This window comes from Typopeltis vanoorti, chromosome 2 (assembly GCF_054136105.1).
Source record: "Typopeltis vanoorti isolate ZY-2024b chromosome 2, IOZ_Tvanoo_1.0, whole genome shotgun sequence".
Classification (NCBI taxonomy): Eukaryota; Metazoa; Arthropoda; class Arachnida; order Uropygi; family Thelyphonidae; genus Typopeltis; species Typopeltis vanoorti.
The window spans coordinates 58,774,846-58,794,914 of NC_143550.1; the positions used below are offsets into that span (position 1 = coordinate 58,774,846).

At 37.2% G+C, this 20,069-nt stretch overlaps 1 protein-coding gene across 3 annotated transcripts in view; it reads left to right on the plus strand.

The window, feature by feature from the left end:
• The window catches only part of SCCRO3 (defective in cullin neddylation 1 domain containing SCCRO3), a 62,836-nt gene that overhangs the window by 8,935 nt on the left and 33,832 nt on the right, over nucleotides 1–20,069 (plus strand). For 2 of the 3 annotated variants that reach the window (XM_090405232.1, XM_090405240.1), the window contains exon 2: nucleotides 12,218–12,287. The gene's annotated coding sequence lies outside the window, so the exon portion shown is untranslated. Of the gene's footprint in view, nucleotides 1–12,217; nucleotides 12,288–12,497; nucleotides 12,543–20,069 lie in introns of those variants that run through there. The other variant, XM_090405247.1, reaches the window with a different exon arrangement.

Consider the following 20,069-nt stretch of genomic DNA (forward strand, 5'->3'; position numbering starts at 1 on the left):
TTCAGCATTGCCATTATTATTTGAATAGTATTATAATTTTTGCTATATGACCCTTGAACTTCAACTTCCTGTCTATAAAACTCCAAGATCCCTAGCCTCATCAGTTTCTTCAAGCATAATCTCAATAGAATACGGCATTGAATATCTAATCATAACAAGTTGTAGGGATGGCAAGTACTAACCTCCTAAAATTTGAGGATACCACATGGAATTCTAATCAGTAAAATGCAGCATATGGGGACTGTATACCAAGAGTCTGAATAATAAATCAAGTAGGGGTTAAATGGATGAATAACGCTATTAAGCTTGAGCTGCAAAAAAAGAAACAATCGTGGAGTGAATTTAAGGAGAAAGGTGACGGTGCAGGAAGCAGGTGCAGGAACAGTATAAAGCTCAGACCAGGAAGGTAACAAGGATGGTAAGAAAAGCAAAAGCGGATTATGAAAGAAAATTGGCCATGCAGGCTAAAGAAAATCCCAAACAGTTTTTTCAATATGTTGCAAGTAAAAGGAAAAATGTTCATGGCAGAATGATTTTAAAAAATGATGAGGGTAGGGAGGTAACCGAATCAGTCGATATAATGGAATTACTGAGCGAGCACTTTGCAAGAGTATATCATCCAGGTGGTGACATTGCAGAAATTGGAGACCCAACAGCTTATACTGGAATTGTGATGAATGAAGTAGAAGTAAACGGTCTATTACAAACCCTCAATGTCAATACATCTGTGGGATTGGATGGTATACCAGCTCGTGTTGTACATGAAGCGGCTAAAGAATTGTCAGTGCCCTTGACCATTTTGTTTAATTTGAGCCTCGGGTCTGGGTCGGTCCCAAGGGGGTGGAAAGAGGGGAAAAATAGTTCCGCTGCATAATGGTGGTTCCAAGGCTGCTGTTGAAATTTACCGGCCAATCAACATAACAGGAATCGTTATCAAGGCTTGGAGAAAATAGTCAAGAGGAAAATACAAGATTGGATAGATGAAAATGGGATACTGTATTGGGGACAGCATGGTTTTGTGAAGGGTAGGTCATGCCTCAGTAACTTGCTCACGTATTATAACACAGTGACGGCTGAACTGGATAAGGATAATGGGTTTACAGTGATTCTACTGGACCTTGCTAAGGCCTTTGACAGGATACCACATGGAATTCTAATCAGTAAAATGCAGCATATGGGGATGGATATAGGGTTGGCGAGATGGATAGGAGGGTGGTTGACAGAGAGATATCAGAGAGTAGTTTATTCAGGAGTTGAGTCCACAAGACTGCCTGTGACTAGTGGTGTACCACAAGGATCTGTTCTTGGACCACTGCTGTTTAATTTGTTCATTAATGATATAGGTAAGGATCTGAGAGGAACAGTTCATTTGTTTGCAGATGATGCAAAGTTGGATAGGACAATAGTGAATGCAGATGATGTCAAAATTTTGCAGGATGATTTGGATAGATTGGAGGTCTGGGCTAAGGAGAATGGATGTCAATTTAATGTGGCAAAATGTAAGGTTATACATTTTGGGGTGAAAAGATTAGCAGCGGTATATCACATTGGTGGAACTGTACTCCAGGAGATTGATGAGGCCAGGGATTTAGGAGTGTTGGTGGATAAGGAGTTGAAGTTTAGGGGGCACATTGCAAAAGTGGCCAAATCAGCTCATCAAATCACTTGGTTGCTGAAGAATACGTTGACAAGCAGGTTATTGTTCTTCTGTATTGAGCCTTGATAAGACCCCATCTTGACTACTGTGCCCAGATTTGGTCACCTAGGTTTCTTCTTGATGGGGAGGAGGTTGAGAGGATCCAGAGGCGAGTGACCAAGATGATAGCAGGTCTGTGGAATGAACCTTATGAAAACAGGTTGAGGATTTGTGGGTTGCAAAAATTGGTTGAATGGCGGAGGAGGGGAGATATGATTGAGACATTCAAATTACTGAAGGGTTTCTATAAAATTAATTCAGAAGATATTTTTGAGAACAGGGCTGGTTGTGGGAGGACTAGGAGACATCCATGGAAGCTGGGCAAAAGTGTGGTTAGTAAGGGTGTTAGAGCTGGGTTCTTTACTTTTAGAGTGGTGAATTAGTGGAATGGGCTGCCAGAGTCTGTGGTGGATGCTGTGACAGTGAATGAGTTGAAGGCAAGGTATGATAAATACTGTAAGAATGTCGTATAGTTGCAATGAACATGATTTGGGGGCCTCCCTCAGTGAGTCTAAGGACTCCCTGGAGTTGCCCGTAATAATAACAAAGTGTATGAACTTACATTTATTAGTGTCATTTGAAATGACAGCCATTTTCCCATGCTCACAATTCCAGCCTATTCAAATCATTCTGCAAGTACTACACATCAACAGCAGCAGCACTCCTGATTACCCTACCTATCTTTGCATCATCAGCAAAGAGCTGTATGTCACATGTCAAATCCTTCCTAATGTCATTCATGTACAGATTAATAACAATGGACCAAGGACTGATCTTTGAAGCACACTAGTTGTGCTTCAAAGGATCGTGCAGATTCTTACCTCCATATACCACTTTTTAATATCTGTCAGTCAGCCATCCTCTTATCCACGCTAACAGTTTATAATCCAATCCCATATTCTCCAATATATGCAACAATCTTCCATGCTATATTCTGTCAAAAGCCTTAGCAAAATCCAAAAGTGTATCAGTGTATCCATTCCCCTGGTCTAGCTCAATGATAACATTATTATAGAACGTGAGAAAGTTGCTGAAACATGACCTTTCCTTAGTAAACCCATTCTGTTCATTACAAAGTAGAGATTCTCTGTTAACCCATTTCTGAATGTGAGTCCTAACCAACTTTTCCAAAATCTTCACTACCACTCGTGAGATACTTATTGGTCGATAGTTGGATACATTGATCTTTGCACTGCCCTTGTGTAATGGGATTACCATACATTCTTTCCACTCCTGCAGAACTAGAGGAACTTTTACTAAGCTTTTTTTTTTTGACCGGTTCCCAAGTTAATTGATCTCTGCCACAGGCAAGTCTGTTTTTTCTCCTGAAACTCGTGTTTTTTGTCCTGTAAGTACATGAAAATCAACCAACCCACACTATCTCAGAAAATAAATATATAGTGTTAGGATTAGGTACTACGAGATGGCAGCACTTTTGAGTTGCAGCTCTTCACTGGGTGGCATCTATAATTAGCTCTCTCTGATTGGCTACCGGTGCAGATTGAACTGCCCAATCCATCTCCAAAAGTTTGATAGGGCTAAAATGGACTTGCCTACTCTCTATATGGAAATAAAAGGTGTTAGCTGATTTTTTTTAAATTTATAATTAAGAGTAATAATAATTATATATAATCATAACTATATAACTGAAATTATAATATTATTATTATTATTATTCAGATCTCCATGGAGTCAAAAGACTCATTGTGGGAGGTCCTTCCTAAGAAACACAAAGTCTATCAAGACTCATCGAGGGGAGTTCCTCCCCCTTAATTTATAATTAAGAGTAATAATAATTATATATAATCATAACTATATAACTGAAATTATAATATTATTATTATTCAGGCCTCCATGGAGTCAAAAGACTCATTGTGGGAGGTCCTTCCTAAGAAACACAGTCTATCAAGACTCATCAAATGGAGTTCCTCCCCCTAAGAAACACAAAGTCTATCATACCACTCCTTGAACTCATTGACCGTTCTCGCTCTCACCACTCCATCAGGCAATGCATTCCATGGTTCAACCACCCTCCATGCAAAGAAACCACTCCTCACCCTCTTGCTCACAGTTTTCTTTCGTAACTTCTAGGGATGGCCTCTTGTCATCACTCCTTCCCACTGTTCAACCAAGCAAAAGAACTCCCCAGTGTCAACCCTGTAACCACCTCTCAACAGTTTAAAAGTCTCAATCATATCACCTCTTCTTCTTCTTCTATCTACCAAACTCTGCAGTCCACATTCCCTCAGCCGATCCTCATAACTATCATTGTACAGTCCTGAAACCATCTTTGTTATCCGTCTTTGTACCCTTTCCACAGTTAATTTACCCCCTTCAAATCCTGGGGACCAAATCTGAGAACAATAATCCAAGTGTGGTCTGATCAGGGTCTTATACAATGGAATGATAACTGTTTTATCTCTACAGATCAGTGTCTTACTCATTATTGCAGCAATCCTCTGTGTTATCTTTGCCACCTTTGAATATGTACCCTAAATTTCAGGTTTTTCTATCAATCATCAACCCCAGATCTCTTGTCTCCCCTACTTCCTCCAGTATAACTCCTCCCATAGAGTATGCATCGATGTTTCCCAAACCTCAAGACCTTACATTTTGCTGCATTAAACTGACAACCCCATTCATTTGCCCATCTATCTAGCTTATTCAAATCCTCCTGCAGGTTTGTCACATCTGCACTATTACTAATAATCCTTCCAAGCTTCGCATTATCTGCAAACAACTGAATAGCCCCTTGCAATCCACTGACAGTGTCATTGATATAAAGGTTAAACAATATAGGTCTCAGTACTGAGCCCTGTGGGACCCCACTTGTAACTCTCTGCTTCCTTGAAACTGCCCCACCATACACAACTCTCTGATACCTATCGGATAGCCATTCCTGAATCCAGTTGATCAATCTGACAACCAGACCCATGTGCTGCAACTTAAATATCAGCTTATCATGTGGCACCCTGTCAAATGCCTTCGTTAAGTCTAAGAAAATGGCAATATATGCCTTTCCCTCATCTAATGCTCTTGTAACTTTATCATAAAAGGCTAGCATATTGCTAAAACAAGAGCACCCCTCCACAAATCCATGTTGACTCTCACAGATAACATTACCTTCATCTGCCCAATGCTGTATACGGTCCTTCACTACTTTCTCCAAGATCTTACTAACTACTGATAATACACAAACTGGTCTATAATTAGACACTTCCAGTCTGCTACCACCCTTATGCAATGCACTATCTTACCTTCCTTCACATTCCATGGGCACCTTTCCAGCAGCTAGACTTTCATTGAAAAGCCAGGTCAAAGGCACTGTCAGTTCCTTAGCACATTCTCTCAAAACTCGTGGTGAAATACCATCTAGTCCCACAGCTTTACTGACATCCAGAGTACTCACTATTTGAAACACACTCTCCTCCTGTACCTCTAAACCTTGAACCTGCCCTATCCCTCTAGCATTAAAACTGACTCCTCCAGGATGAAATACTCCAATAAAGTAGAATTGAACAATTCTACTATGTCCTCTGCATCAGTCACTCTATTCCCATTTTTATCCCACAATATCATTCTTCCACAGTCATTTCTCCTCCTACTTGCCACATATCTAAAAAAATTCCCTAGGATTTTCTTTGGATCTTAGGGCTAATCTCCTCTCATATTCCAGTTTCATCTTCCTTACCATACTAGTCACTCTTCTGGCCTGTACGCTTCATGCATCTTCTCTTCTCCTGTCTCCTTATATCTCTTCCACAGCCTCTTTTTCGCATGCAATTCCTGTTTAATATTGTTTGTCATCCACTTTACTTCAAATTGTGTCCTCTTGTTCACTCGTGGTATACAACTTACCATTGTTGCTAACAAATATTCTTTCATAATTTCCAATGCACTAATGATATCCTGGTCTTCCAATTCCTCCCTCCATAAACTTCCCCAAGTTGATGTCTTAGACTATTATAATCACCTGCCTTATAATTCCACATACGTTCCCGTCTCTTTGATACTCCTGCATGTCTATTCATCTTCCAAGTCAAAACCACATGGTCACTCTCTCTCTCCCCCCCCCCAACTGGTGGGAGAGATGTCATCTCAGTTATTATCAACTCTTCTGATGCTACGACAAAATCCAAAACTCTTGAACCTCTTGTTCCCTCTATTACATGTTGCTTAAGACATTTATCCCTCAAGAATTCTAGAAATTCCATTCCCTTATTGCTACATGCATCTTCCTCTCCCCAGTTTATACTACTGTAGTTTAAATCTCCTATAACAATCATTCTTCTTGCACTTGCCAAACTCAACTGTCTAAACATTTCCTGGTCCCCACCCTCTGTACTCCTGGGTCTTTAGCAACACCCCCACTAAATACCGTGTCTTGCCCACCTCTACCTCGCACCATATGCTTTCAAAATCATTAGTGTCACTGCTTTCCAAAGTCTCCACTTTTAGAGAACGTAGGTCGTCACTTATCATAAGCATTACTCCACCACCACGCTTTCCCTTCCTATCCTGCTGAAAAATGCTGTACCCAGCGACTTCTATTCCTGTTATTATATCCTCTTCTGTCAACCACGTCTCAGTGATCCCAATAATCTTTGGCCAGGCTGATGCTATCTGCGCCACCAATTCCTCTCCCTTATTCCGGATACTCCTGGCATTAGTATATAGCATATAAATGCCGTTGTTTCTATACCCAGCATTATCCCCTCTAGACTCCACTGGGCTCGCTGTTTCCTGATGTTGTCCCTCCTTCTCCCAAGTACCCATTTCCACAAGAGGCCACCCCTGCTACCGTCCTCCCTGGGACATACTGGCTTTTTCAGAACAGCAATCTCTCCAGATGCCTACATCCTTCCTCATTCAAATGTAAGTGGTCTCTTGCATACAATTCTTCTGTCCTCAAATGCACTCTAAGCATCCACATATTCCAGACCTCTCTTGTCACACATTCTAGCTATTATGTCATTCAATATTACCGCTCTTCTGCTCAGTTCATCATTATCATACCTAGGCAACATGCACACTATCTTTCCTCTCTGTGTCTTCTTTCGTCCCACTTCAAGCAAGAATCTCATATCTCTTGCTGCCCTATTTACACCACTACTCAAGTTATTTGTTCCCACCATCACAATCATCTCATCCACCCTTTCACCTCTCTTAACTGCCAAAGCCACCCTTTCTATTGTTCCTCCTGGCAAACACTCCTCACGCATCCTATCTTGAACACCACTAATCATTGAGTCCCCATACATTATACCTCTTACCATTCCCTCTCTCCTGTTGTTTCCATTTTCTCCTCTTCTTTCATTCCCATACCTCTCTCTCATTCCCTTTCTCCTACTGTTTCCATTTTCTCCTCTTCTAGCACTCCCATACCCCTCTCTCATTCCATTCTCTCCTCTTCTAGCACTCCCATACCTCTCTCTCATTCCATTCTCTCCTCTTCTAGCACTGCTATACCCCTCTCTCATTCTGTCTCTCCTACTGTTTCCATTCTCTCCTCCTCTAGCACTCCCCTGCCTCTCTCTCTCTCATTCCGTCTCTCCAGCTGTTTCCATTCTCTTCTCTTCTAGCATTCCCATACCTCTCTCTCATTCCGTCTCTCCAGCTGTTTCCATTCTCTTCTCTTCTAGCATTCCCATACCTCTCTCTCTCATTCCGTCTCTCTCTTACTGTTTCCATTCTATATATAATTATTACTCTTGATGTAGTGTATTACTCTTTAAAAGTTAAACTTTTCTTAGATTATATGAAACACAGAGTTGAGTTAGATTATTAGTATATGGTGATACAGTTTGGTGCTTGCTTGCTGTGTGTCTGTGACCTCTGAAATGTCCATATGGCAATTCTCTCTTAAGCATGCAATAACAATAAACAATAAAGCTTACTCTTGCTGCAACAAACTAGGGACCAAAGAAGTAGTGTGTTAGGAAGGTTTTGTATACAGATTTCCTTTAATGCAGTGTTAATGCTGGGGAGCTTTGGCTGAAACTTTATGGCAGTTTGTTGGAGTGAGCTCACTGTTATTATATTTGTTTACTGTGGTGCAGATTGACATTCTTTCCATTATTGAGTCAGCTGTTCTCAGTATACACGAAGCACAGTAATGAATTTATTTATCCACAAGCTATTGTTTATACATTTCAGTAAAATATGAGTGAAGATGAATATAAAATTTCCATGATTATTTCATAGGCTAAGAATGGCAAACGATTTCTGATGCCATATATAGTATTCTTGAAAGCCATTTTGGTTTCTTGCTTCAAAGCTTTAATTGTTGTATTTTGGCTAAAATGTGGATTTGCTTGTTTCTTAAAATATAAATCTTTTGAAGATAAATCCTTGTTTAAAGTGTATTAAACAAATTAGTTCACAGTTTTAAGCACTTGTATCTCCACAACAGAGCTAGAAGTGTACATGGGCAGTTAACAGAAGTTTTGTGCCTCTGAAATGAGTTCTTGTGTTGATTGTTTAGTACTGGTGACATCCACACTTAATGGCATTTACAAGGTAGTACAGTTACAAGGACAACACTGAACCCTTTGGTTGAAAAACACCTTGTTTTGGTAATGTTTTTGGCATTAGGAACATTCTTCTGAAATGTTCCTCTTGTCAGAAATGCAACCAAACAACTTCAGATTTTGGAGGGGGGGAGGGCATATAGTGGTAGTAGCAGAGTTTTTCTTCCCAGACATCCCTCCCATTTTTGTTATCTTTTCTTACACATTACTGTCGGATCTAGGATCCAACATCTTGACAGTGTTTATAGAGCAGCAACCATCTGACATTCAGATAGGAGAATCCTGGTGGTATGTGCATTGCTTGGCAAGATGGCTAGTGCTAGATAGCCCAGCCAAGATCAGTCAGTCGGGTTACCTGCACATGTTAGTGATATTGTAGTAAGTCTCTTTTCCCTTAGTTGGGAACATGGATCAAGGCTTGCTGCAGTGCTGGTCCATCATCTGGGATCATTGCTGTTCCACTTCCAAGCACATTTATTACTTGTTGGATGATGGGTGCCCACTTGCAGCACTGTGGTGTGGGGAGGGGGAAGAATCTCTGGTGTCAAATCTAAAATACCCTTGAATATGAATTCTTTATCCTCAAATTTATAGGGACTTCCCCCTATAAATTTGAGAATAAATTTATAATATTTGGCTCATATAAATATTCCATTGTTCATCATACGTGTATCAGGTGAATGGCCATTTGGGAAAATATCATTCTTGTTTATTCAAAAGGGTTTATAAACCCTTTGGCAGGATTTTATAGAACAGTTAAAAAATTATGTTCAGGTGATAACATCCTTACAAAACATAATTTCTACAAATACTCAGAAATATTACCTGAGCAATCCCCATGGGAAATACCAGTTAAGACAAAATTCCATAAAACACAGTTATTCTAGAATAGTGATATCTGAATGGGATCTGCTTGGCATTCTGGATTATCAGATATGCCTAATTTGGCAATAGTGTCGTAACAAATTCTGTTTTGTTAAAAAGTCTAAATGCATAAATTGGAAGGGAGAACATTCAGCCCACTTCCAGGCATGCCAAAGGTTGAAGGATGAAAAGCAGTATAAATGATGAGTACAGAGAACATCTTATTTCAGGTAGTAGAGAGGAAACTTACTATCACAACATCTAGTGCAAAGGCCTCTTGCTGAATAGGCAATAGAAAAAAATATCAGAAAGGAGTGCAAATATGGTTGTCCTATCATCCTACAACTATAGCATATCTGAATGCTATGATCTTATGTACTTCTGTGTGAAACATATTAATAACATCAGCTAGTATGGCTTCCTGAAACAACATTAATAATGCCAAATTGGGCAAAATAAAATGAACCATTGAGCAAAATAAAATAAAAATTATAATAAGAGCATGCGAACTCTCCAGATATCTCCATGGAAAAAAATTAACATTTGGAATTATCGCTGAAACAGTTCAGGCAACGTCCAGTATGTTTGTCAATTAATTGCATGTGTACTTCTGACTGGTTTCTTTGTTTTTGTGGGATGAAAAATAATGATATTCTGGAATAGAAGTGTGCTATGTCTGTTCTAGCCACTTTTTTTTGTTTTTGTGGGATAGGAAAAACCCAAGTAAATAAAACTGCCATGCATTCTCGCAGAACATAAACCTGTTTGTTTCTGCTTGCAGGAGATATATCTAAAACCCAAAACAAATCCCACCATGCAATTTGCATGGATAGGAGGAAGAGGATTGATGCGATAGAAACAACTTGGTACGGGATTGTTATAGGATTAATGTTAAAGAGGTTTTTCATAAAATGGTGGGAGATTGGGGGAGAATAAGATGTCATCCCCGGAAGCTGTATAAGAAGGGAGAGAAACAGTTTTTTTTTTTTTTTTTTTTTTTTTTTTTTGCATGGAGAGTTGTGAATGATTGGAATATACTGCCTGAAAGTGTGTTGTCTGCAGAGAATTTGAATGTGTTTAAGGTACGATATGATGAGCTGTGTATATGACAAAAGGGACCTCCTAGATGAGTGTGACTCTATGGGATCTTAGGATAATAATTTTATTATTATTCATAAGGAGAGAACTAGAGATAGACCTACACATGGAGTTGCTATTGTTATAGGCAACCAAACTCCATTTTCATCATCTGATAGCCATTCCGACATAATGATTAGCTTTGATATTACTTCGCTATTTACTGATATACCATTAACTGAGACTCTTGAATTGATAGTCCTATTTCCCCCAGATATGTTTAAATTATTGAAATTTGCAGTACATGCTAGTTATTTCACGTGGAAAGGAAAAAATACAGACAATTAGATGGAACAGCAGTGGGTTCATCACTTTCTCATCTTTTGGCTACTTTCTAATTAGAACACTTAAAGAGCCACGCACTCAACACAATCATGTTCAATTGTGGTTTGACTGCATTATATAGATGTGTTTGCTATTTGGCCATATGGTCCAGACACAATAGATACATTTTTAGTGCATTTAAGTAGCCATCATTCTAAAATTCACTTCACAATGGAGAAAAGGAATCTAATAACTGTTTACTCTTCTTAGATGCACTAGTAACCCCCCCCCTCCCCTTATAGATAGCCTACACTTATTGCCAGATATTTGCACAAATAATCACACCACCAGCCTGCACAACAGTATGGTATACTGAAGACAACCACAGAGCCAGAGCTGTCTGTTCCAATAATACTGCTGAACCCTCCTATCTTTGCCACACTTTTTCAGCTAATGGCCATAAGGGAGGTATTTAGTATTTATTTAAATAATAAATACCTCCCCTCATATCCCTTTCCTTCTCTAATACACAAGACCATAACAAAACTGTTACTATTTTATGTATTCAGGACCCATTTAAAAAGATATCCAGAGTGCTTAATAAATACCAACTTCACACCACAGTAAAACTATATATTAAATTGATAACCCTTATCTGTTTGTCTTGGACAATCCCCCCTTTCTCCCTCCTTGTTCACGTTCAGGAGTATATGAAATGCCTTGTACTTGTGATTTGGCTTACTGTGGATAGATTGCCATCTTTCCACAGTAAGCCAAGTTGATATCTGCCTTGAATGAATTCATCACCATCATTATTATTATTCCTGATGCCTCCAAGGAGTCTGAAGACTCATCGCGGGAGGACACCTACAGCTGTCTCAACCACTACACCGTACCTCTACTACGAATCATCCCCATCAACGCCATCTACCGGCCACCACAACTAGTATTTTTTGTCTGTAAATTGCGTGTGTTATGGCAAGTCAAGACTAGCAAATTGTGGACATCCCTTCTGCACTGGATTAGATTGAAGAAAATAAAAGTGCTACATACACAGAAGTCATTGCAAGTCACAGAGACTGTTTTTATAATTTGCAGCTATTTTAAAACATTCTTCAAACCTCAATAAGTATAACTATCATTTTACCATAAATATTGGAAACAATCATTTTAAGATTGAATTAATACTTAAACTTCTCTGTCTCTGTATCCATCAATAGGCAGCACTAACTAGGAATTTAGTTCTTTCTTTAGTATTGTTAAATTTTACAATTACAATTTTAAACTGTTTCCCACCATTAACTAATTGTTGCTGTTTATGTACTGTAACAGTTTTGTTCTCGGATGATGCTAGGTAGAAAACCTGCAAAATATCAACCCCTAAGTAAATAAATAATAAATGGATTATTTATTTTCTCATTAGTGTCTTGTGTTGTGAATTAAACTGGTAAAAACAAATTTAAATAGATTCATTCATTAATGAGTGCTTTATTTATCATCAAATGAGTTTAAGGAAAGGTATGATAGATATTATGTGTGAATATCAGCCTTCTCTCTCTCAGCGAATGTTAAATGATATTGAATTACATAAAACTAAATGAAGACTTTTGTAAGTTTTGCTTAAATATATATTATAATGAATTATTTGTTTTCAGCCTTTTCATTTTCTTGAAATTTAAAAAGTTAAAGGTGATCAAAAATAAGAACAACAAATTGAATATTTTAGGTTATATACATATTTTATCCAGAGCAGATGGAAACCAAAAGCCTTTGCTTCAGGAAGCTGAGGAAAGCAGGTATGTTAAAGGTTTTGATTGAATATAGTTTGTTTGGTTTTAGCCTAAGTGTACATGTAGATGTATATTTATTTAAATATTTGTTTTTTAATTGAGAGAGAGAAATGTTATTGAATGAGCTGATATGTTTATGTAAAAAATGTGAAAATTTTGTTTCTTCCTACTTACAGAAGTGGAGGAGAGGGAGGGGGAATGAAGATACCATGCATATGAATGCATACTCAGGCTGATATTGGATTATGATTCACTACTATGGTTATGTATAGATTTTTGATGTTTGTCAAGATAATTAAATTTTTTAATGTAACTAATAGGAGATGGCGAGAAGGTAGAGAAAAGCAGCTCAAGACAATTTCATAAATTTAAGTTTACAAATCTGAAACAGAAATGCATTGAATTTATTATAATTGTTAATTTTGGTAAAATGAGGATTATATCTATATTGTATATTACAACTACTACTCTGAAAGACTAATAGAAATCAGACTCAAAGCATTAAGTGATCACATAACAATAATCAGGGAATATGCACCAGAAAAGGGGAAAGACGAAATAGATAATAACACCTTTTATAAAGAATTGAAGAATGTCATAGTCTGTTTTATTTATTTTATCTATTGCTGGTGGCAGGATATTGAAATGCCAGAATAGTAAACAAAATACAAAACAAGGACAGAGAAATGGACACAAACGCTGAGATCTTGTCATTTTATAATAATATGAGAATAATGAACTTGGTATTTGAACACCGAGAAATACATAAATATACATTGTCAGCCAGAGGATGTAAATCATTTATTGACTACATTATAGCAAATTTTAAATTAGCCAAGTTAATCCTAGATGTAAGAGCATATAGATTTAAACCAAAATGGTTAAAAATAAATAAAATGGGAAAATACCTATCAACTAAGTTACAAAATTTTCTTATTACAAGATTCCCACACTAGGCAACAGTATTAAAAATGCACAGATTTAAAAACCGAAACCACACATGAATCAAATGATAGAAAAATCAGAAAAAAGATTCTGACAAAAGCAGCAACAGAAAGTTTAGGAATAAAAAATAAATGGAATGGGAAAAAAGGACTACGAAACTGGAACAAACAAATAGAAAATATAATAATAAAAAGTTACCAGAAATGGCCAAATTCCAAACCAATAGAAGAAGAAATAAAGTACAAAAGAAAGTGTAATTGTAAAATGAGAAAGAAGTAAGGGAAGAAAAATAAAAACAGAGAGAGAGAGAGATGATACCAAGAAATTATATACTTGGTTTAATCCTTTATCCAAGCATAAGTAAACAAAGTTTGTGTGACTGAGGCAACTTGTATATAGAAGCTGATGATCATCACTTGCTTTAGTATTCCATAATGTAAAGCACATATCCTTGCAGACATGTATAATGCTATGCATTATTGGAAGGGTCGCTACCCAGACCGGTTTCAGCCTTTGAGGCAAGGATATGTGCTTTGCATCATGGGGTACTAAGGCAAGTGATGTGAAGTCATCAGCTTCTATATATGAGTTACCCCAGTCCTGAAAATACTTCAGGTGCAAATTTTATTTGCTTACACTTGGATAAAGAATTAAACCAAGTCTATAATTTCTTGTTATCTTTAATTTATAGTATAACCAAATGGAAAAATGGAAAAACTTCCAACATAGAGAGATGGAATTTTGTAACAGAACTGGAAAAGGGTGCAACCAAACCACAACCCAAAAACCTACATGGGCTGTTCAATAAGTAATAAGACTAATTTTACTGTGGCGAAACCACTCATCACAATATTAATTTCTGTGGAATAAAGAAATGTTGCTGTCTGTATTAACAAAAGAGGTTGATAGATGGCATATACAGGCTGATGTGCCAGAGTGTCATGTGACTAAATGCAAGTGCTCATTGGCGCGCCTATGAGGCGCTACCAGTCTTCGAAATGGAAGCGTCCTTGGAACAGTGTTATGCGATTAAATTTTGTGTGCGTTTGCAAAAATCGGCATCGGACACTTTTAACATGATACGTGAAGCTTTCCACGATGAAGCACTGTCGAGGGAAATTGTTTTTCGCTGGCATAAAACTTTTAAGAAAGGAAGGCTGTGGAAGATCTTGAACATGAGGGAAGACCTTCAACGTCCATCACAGGGACAATGATCAACACAGCAGCGATTATCATCAAGCACGTCAAAAGGAAGCGTCCATTGCTGAAGAATGGCTTCTTATTGCACCACGATAATGCAAGGCCACATATTGCTGGTTGTGTAGTGGACGTTTTGCAGAAGAACAACACAGATATCCTACCACACCCTCTATACAGTCCTGATCTCGCACCGTGCGATTTCTGGCTGTTTCCTCAGCTCAAGAAACCACTAAGAGGCCGCCATTTCGAAAGCAACAAAGCATGTGTAAAAGATGTGGAGGCGGTTTTGAAAGAACTCTCAAAAAACGGACTCTCATATGTGTTTAAGAAGTGGACGCAACGTTGCGACAAATGCATCGCGTCTCACGGTAGTTACTTTGAAAAAGACCATGTAAATGATGACGATTAAAGGTAATCTGTTTTCTGTATAAATATAGTCTTATTACTTATTGAACAGCCTGCGTATAAAATAATGAATAAATAAAAAAGATAAAAATACAAATAATAGATTTAGAAAAATGGTAACTTGTTTTCAAATCTTTGGGCTGATAATAATAAAGAAGTAAAATTTTATAAAACAAAAGCATTACCTAACAAAAAATCTTACAATCTCAGAACTATAAAATACAATTAAATGAAAAATAGAAAAACATCAGGAGAAGACAGTATAATAACTTTGGAACTAGACAAAAATGCAGGTGATAAATGCAATGACAGACTCCTGTCATTGCATCCTTACAGGCCATTATGGATCAAATACGCATCCTCATACGCTTCGTATCCATCATATATTTCAATGTAATATCAATGATATTACAATTTTAATATGCACTTCGCATCCATGATAACCTTGACATCTATAGACGGTCTTGGGTGGTAGCGTGGTTAATACGATATGGATTTCTGGAGAGCTCCAAACTCTTGAAAAAAAATCACCAGTTATTCAAAATTTATAAAAAAGGAAATAAAGATGACTGCATTAAGTGTAGGGAAATTAGTTTACTAAATGCAGAGTACAGTGTGTATACACACATTGTCGTCGTCATCATTGTCAGCCACTTTCTGTTCACTGCTGGATGAAGACCTCTCTCAAAGTTCTCAATTTCTATTGTGGACTTTTCTATGTCATTGAATTCTAGCTATCTCTTTAATCTCATCCTCCCACTGTCTGTTTGGTCTCCCTCTTTCCATCTCACTCTCTCTCTCTCTCTTGGATAGTATTCAGATATCAACTTTGTCCATTTTTGAGTGTTGCAGCTTGCAATATGACTTGCCCATTGCCATTTGGATCTTTTAATGACTGTTATAATGTCTCATTGTGGTCTGATCTCTGATCCAAATATTGTGCTTTCTGTCTAGAATGGTTATACCAATTTTTGATCTGTCCATTTTTCTCTGGGTAATCCTCAACTTGTTGGTCAGTTTTTTTTTTTTTTTTGCAAAGTCCACAATTTATTTCCATATGTCATAACCAGAAGTATACAACTATTAATATTTTTCTATTAAGGTAGATTAGGATGTTTCCCCAAAAGCTATCCAACTAAGTTGAATTCTATGTATAATTTCTTCTTCTCAGTCTCCTTCTACTATGGCCTTTTGTCCTAGATAAACATAAGAGGTCATCATCAAATTACTGACATGTACCCTCAAAGGATGTACAGGATATGATAGTACTACATTAAAAACTTGCATCATTATTTCCTATCTACAATTTTCCTCCAAATCAATCTGTTACCTTTGAGGACTCTAACATTATCAGATCTTATATGTCTGTCTTCTAAGACCATTTTAACTATATCAATCCACCTATATCTTGGTCTTCCTCTGGGTCTTTTTCCTGCCAACTTGGAAGAGAACATTTGTTTTGCTAATCTTTCCTCTCCAATTCTGTTTAAGTGACCATACCACCTGAGATTAGCTCTGCTATCCTGGATGCTAACAATGTCAAGTTCTTTCCTAATATCCTCTTTTTAATATGATATTGCCATGAATGTCATCTGTTCGCTTCCCTAATCTTTCCCAGGACTCTCATATCTGTGGTCTCTAGTCTTTGGTTAAGTGTTATATTTCTAAACCAGCTCTGAGATTCATAAGTTAAAATTGGCTTCAACACTATGTTGTTTACAGCTAGTTTAGTGTTTTGACTAATTTCTCTCTTATTTCATATACGTTTTTGCCATGCTGGCTTTGTTGATTCTGTTGTCTGTTTCCATATTTAATTTACCATGTCCACTAAAAATCGTGCCTAAGTAGCTGAAACGTTTTACTTGTTCTAAAGGTTCTCCATTCACAATTCAGTTGATATTTTCAATGTTTCTGCCTATTTTCATTGTCTTGTTATTGCTGACCTTCATACTAAATCTATTACAACAGTTATTCATTTTAGTTAGAGAATCTTGCAGACTTGTAGTAGATTTATTTAGAAGTATAATATCTGCATAAAGAGCAAAGAACTGAGATTAACACCTCCAATTTTGATATCAGGTTTAATACTACTTTCCTTCATAATGTGATCCATATAGATAATGAATAACAGAGGAGATAATGTACATCCTTGTCTGACACCAGATTTAACATTAAACCATCTTCCTGTACTTCCTTCAATTCTAACTGCTGACTTACAACTCAAATAAAGATGAAGTATTGCTTGATATAATGCCCTGTTGACACCACACAACTATAGCGTTTTGAATAGCTTTTCTCTTGGCACCTTGACATGTGCATTTTCCAGATCTACAAAACTTAAACAGATCTTTGTTATATTCCCATGATTTCTCAACTATTCTGAATCCAGCTTGCTCTTTACCAAGCTTCTCTTCCAGAATCCTTCTCAACCATTTCTCAAGTATATTTGCATAAATCTCACCAGGAACACGTAGTAGGGAAATACTTCTGTAATACTCCACATTCAGTTTTATTTCCCTTTTTATATATGGGTACTATGAGAGCTCTACTCCAGTCATCTGGAATTTGTCATTCTGTCCAGGCATTTGAATTATGCAGTGTAGCCACTGTAAGGCTTTTATACTTCCATACTTGAGCATTTCTGGTTGAATATCATCTACTCCAGCTGCCTTTCCACATTTCAGGTTTTGACTTTTTCTACTTCAAGTATGGATATATATTCCTGATTGCATGCATGCCTGGTCAGTGTTTTTTACCTCTTTGCTATCACTGATTGTTTCATTTAGCAATTTTTCAAAGTAATTACTCCATACTTCAAGGATATCTTTTTCTGCTGTTTTTATATCAACTTTATCATCTCTAATTCCTTTTACAGCACTCTTTCCTCCATTTTTGAGCTTCTTCAACAACCTCCAGAATATCTTACCACCTTTTTGATATTTATTTTCTATATTCTTCCCAAAGTCCTACCATGATTTTTGTTTAGCTAGTTTTACACAGTGTTTCACTTTCTTACATTTGTATCTATATTCTCTAAGAGCAAAAGCTGACTTATTTTCCGGGAACTTTTGTTCTGCTTTTTTTTTTTCTCCCTTCACTGTCTCTTTAACTTCCTGTGTTGACTATGGAATTATGATTTTCTATCCTTGCAGACAACCTCACGACACGCCTCTCTGGCTGAATCAATCAGTTTTCTTCAGGATTTGCCACTGAATCTTCAAGATTTGGTTCCTGTTCTCAAACTCTTTCAATTTTTCTTCAGTAATCTTTGTGTATTTTAGTCTACAGTTCACATCTGAGAGATGCTAAACTTTCTTTTATTCGCTTTAAAACTTTCTTACATGTTATTCTTTTCAATATGAAATTAAATTTTATCCTGCTCAAGACTAAATGGTGATCACTTCCAATTTCAAATCCTCTGTACACTCTAGTGTCCTGCACCAGTGAGAAAACATCATTATCAACAATATGATAGTGAATGAGACTTTTCTTATTACTTTCCTCTTCTCTCCATGTGAATTTGTGCACATTTTTATGTTGGAACATGGTGTTAGTAATAACCAGTCCATGTCCTGAGCAGAAATCCAACAGATATTTGCCATTATTAGCAGCTTTGCTCTTTTCTCCAAATTTTCCCAAAACATTTTTGTATGTCTGACAATCACTTCCTACTCTGCTATTTAGATCCCCAACAAGGACCAACTTTTTCTTTTTCATTGTATCAGTAGCTTTCTCTAGAGCCTCAAAAAATTCCTCCACTTCTACCTTAGTTGAACCTTCAGTGGGACTATAGAAACAAATATCTCATTGTCCAGTTCCCCATTCAGATATTTGCCCACATCACTCTACTTGATATTGGCTGCCATTCAAGAAGATCAGCTTCGTATTTAGTGTTAAATACTATAGCTACTCCTCCTTTCCATGATCGTTATTGCCTGAATATAATATTTTGTATTTATTGCTCTGAAAGATCTCACCAGTTCTTGTCTTTTTTGTTTCAGTCATCCCTATTATGTCGATCTGGTACTTATCTAATTCTTCAGCTAGCTCCATTTCTTTGCCATTCAGGCTTTTTATGTTGATAGTACTGATCTTGAACTCTGGTGATGTTGAGTCGGACTGTATTTTAGGATTTGTTCCAGTAGCTGACTTTTTTGCTGTTTCAGTGATTCCCTGAGGAAAACAACGAGGACCTTGTTTAACCGGACGATGACCCAGCCGCCATGAATTATGTCATGTATCATTATTTTATGTTGTGGTTTAATCCAGTAGAATACAATTTGTTTGGCTAAATCCCAAATTGCCAGCCAATCCTTGTTCGTTCAGTATCCAGTAGAACAGGGTGCACCACGAGAAGGTGAGGATTGGACATTAGGTCAGAAGCCCTGGTCGGTTTTCCGCATTCCTTTAAAGGCTATGTGGAGGTGGCCTCTCAGTTATACAGCTCTGACCCTTAACCACCCCAACATATGAGGTTACTATATCAATTTCCAGGCATTCCATATGTATTGGTTTTTTGGTGATGTATTTACTATACATTATTTTTGTTTTGTCTTTGTTTATATTTAATCCTTTCTTTTTTTACTTTTTACATTCAATTTACTGATGATTTGTTGAAATTCTTCTGCAGCGTTTCCTAAAAGAACAATGGCATCAGTGAATCGTAGGTGATTTTGTTCTTCACCACCTACCATAATTCTTCTATTTTTCCAATCCAAGCTTTTAAAAATTTCTTTTGGGGTTACTGTAAATAATTTAGGTGAAATTGCATCTCCCTGTCTAATTCCTTTTTTATAGGAAATTTCGTATTTGTTACCGAAAGGTACAGTTAAATTTATATATATATGACTAAGTACAGGATATTTCAAAAGGATGTATTCGAATTTGCAGGAGAGCAAAGAATAACTTGGAAGACATGCAACAACTGAGTGAGTGTCATGATGTAGTGAAACACATCAGTTTTTGGTCTTGTAACTTTATTACCAAACGACAACACTAAATGGTGTAATATATCACACCATTTTTAAAATCTCAACTTTCGATGGTGCAGAGCGAGCACGTTGTGTGTTTTGGTTTGAGGAAATAAAGTCTGCAACACAAGTTCATAGGAATTTCTGCGTGCAATATGCCAAAGAACCTCCGTAGGTGCACAGTCTACACGTGGCACAAGAATTTTGTGGAAACAGACTGTTCTGTACATCATCCAAAGTCAATGGGAAGGTCGCGTGCTGCCGATGT